The sequence below is a fragment of the Octodon degus genome, unplaced genomic scaffold (assembly GCF_000260255.1).
Source record: "Octodon degus isolate 3935 unplaced genomic scaffold, OctDeg1.0 scaffold00038, whole genome shotgun sequence".
NCBI classification, from domain to species: Eukaryota; Metazoa; Chordata; class Mammalia; order Rodentia; family Octodontidae; genus Octodon; species Octodon degus.
This window is the reverse complement of record NW_004524614.1, coordinates 2465165-2467742: the sequence shown is the minus strand read 5'-3', so window position 1 is coordinate 2467742 and position 2578 is coordinate 2465165. Positions and strand designations below refer to the sequence as shown.

Genomic DNA, 2578 nt, shown 5'->3' with positions numbered 1-2578 from the left:
CATTAAGGTAAAAAGGAAGAAAAAAGATCTATACAATGAATTACAACCCCTTAAAAAAGATATCAAAGAGGATTTCAGAAAAATGGAAAGACATTTCTTGCTCCTGGATAGGAAGAACCAACATTGTGAAAATCGTCATACTCTCAAAATTGTTATACAGATTAAATGCAATTCCTATTAAAATACCAGCAACATACCTCACCAATCTAGAGAAAACATTCTTAAAATTTATTTGGACCCGAAAAAGACCTGGGATTACAAAGGCAACCTTGGGCAATCAATTCACTCTTAATGTCAACATTTATCTGAAGAGTTCCCTAAAAGGTCTGGTGAGGAAAGAATGGAGAACAACCAATAACCAACGCTTCATGCTATGTTCCACACTCAGAATGTTCTTATAACATCTATTCAAATATTTTCAATCCCCAAACTGACAGTTTCATCCATTACCTCCTTCCCATTCAAGACTTCAGCAATCATTACCTGAACTAAACTTGCAACGCAATGAAAACTTGGATCCACGTCTAATTCAAACATATCTTTAAACTGTTTTAAGGGATTTATTGTAATTTTCACAAGTTTGTGTTACAGTTTCATTACGCCAACAGAGGCAGATATCTAATAAGCATTGCATTTTATTGCTTCATCCAATTAATTTATGTCATTGAAGAGGGCATAGTAGTAGTACTTCTTATCAATTGAAAATGGCAAAAATAATTGAAAGAATAAAGATGGCCCATTTTCAATAACTTGAGAGACAGCCTTAACTAAAACTGTATATAACACAGATTTGATCTAAAATCAAGACAAAATGTTAAAAGATAAAGCCTACAGTTTAAGACAGTAAAAATTTCAAGAAATATGTGAAACAGAAAACAAGCAAACAGAAAATCCCCAGCTGAAACAACTATTAAGAGGATAAAATACAGAAAGAGGGAAAGCAGTGATTGAGATCCCTGGAAGGATTCAATATAGAAGGAATACTTTGAAATTACTGGAATGTATTTACATACAGCTTTTTAATTTTTTTTAAGTAGGGAGAATAGACATAGTGGAAGTATAAATGACTCAATCAGGCTTATCCTTCTTTATGAAAGAGTAATAATCCATTGCATAAAAAACCCGCACATCTTCTTGATCTATTCCTTTTTTTTTTTTTTTTTTTTTTTTTGAAAAAAATTTTTTTAAAGAGGAGAATCCAATCTTTTTCTTTTTTTTTTTTTTTTTTTTTTTTTTTTTTTTTTTTTTTTTTTTTTTTTTTTTTTTTTTTTTTGTGCAGAACTGGGGATGGAACTCAAGCCCTTGCACTTGCCAGGGAAGTGCTTATTCCACTGAGCCATCTCCCCGGCCCCCAACCTCTTCCTTTTCTATTATCATTCCTTTTATTTATTAAAGTTGTCTAATTTCTCTGGATAACGTTGAATTATATTGAATAAGCATAGTGACAGTGGACATCCTTGTTTTGTTGACCATTTACTATGACAGTGACAGCTAGTTTGTCGGAGATGGCTTTTATCAGATTTAGATAAAGACTTGATTTCAACTTTCTATTGTGTTTTTATCATGAATGGGTGTTGGACTTTGTCAAATGTTTTTTCTGCATTATTGAGATGATCATATAATTTTTGTCTTTGGCTCTGTTAATATGTTGTATTATGTTTACTGATTTGCACATTTTCAACCATCCCTGGATCACTGGGATAAATCCATGGTGTATAATATTTTTGATGATTGCTTCATTCTCTTTGCCAGTATCTTATTGAGGATTTTTATGTCTGTGTTTATTAGAAGTTTTCTCTCTTTTTTGGGGGGAGGGGTTTGTTTCTTTTCTGGTGTGTTATCAGGGTAAAACTTGCTTCCTGGAATAAGTTGTAGAGTAAGCTTCCCTTTTAATATTGTTAAAGTTTGAGGAATACTGGCATTAGATCTTCTAACGTATCTTGTAGGATTCAGCAGTGAATCCATCAGGACCTTGCTCTTCTTTATTTTAGGTTTTGAATTACATATTTAATCATATTGACTGATATTGTGTTATTCAAATTTTTAATATCTACTTGAGTTAGCTTTGGTAATTCCTGTGTATCTAGGAATCTCATTTCTTCTGTGTTTTTCATAGTATTTCAATACAGGTTCTTTAGGTAGGTATTGATGATCTGGATTTCTGCAGTCTTCCTTTTTTTCTTAATTGCATAGACTTGAGTCTTTTCTTTCTTTTTCTGATAAGGCTGCTAAGGTTCTGATACATTTCTATGTAAATGGGTGCACTGTACTCTTAAGTGAATTAAATCAGACACACATATCCAAATATTGCATGAGTTCTGTGATGTGAGAAACCAGAAGTGTAAATAAGGATCAAAATGTATAGCATATATTGTAAAATGGGAGAAAATGTTCAAATGGGAAGGGGAACTAGGAGAGGGAAAGGAAGGAAGTGAACAGAAAGGAGAAAAGAAGGAAAAGATAGAAACAATATTTTTTGTAAATAAGGAGAAGAGTGGTTGAATGGAGAGGAAGGAAAAGGGAAACAAAAGAAGAATCAGGCTATATCATGTAGTTAAAATTCTTTTATGATGAATTT

At 32.2% G+C, this 2578-nt stretch overlaps 1 protein-coding gene across 4 annotated transcripts in view; it reads right to left on the bottom strand.

Moving 5' to 3' along the window:
- Positions 1-2578, bottom strand: part of Atp8a2 (ATPase phospholipid transporting 8A2) — a 726716-nt gene that overhangs the window by 185712 nt on the left and 538426 nt on the right. The window lies entirely within an intron of this gene.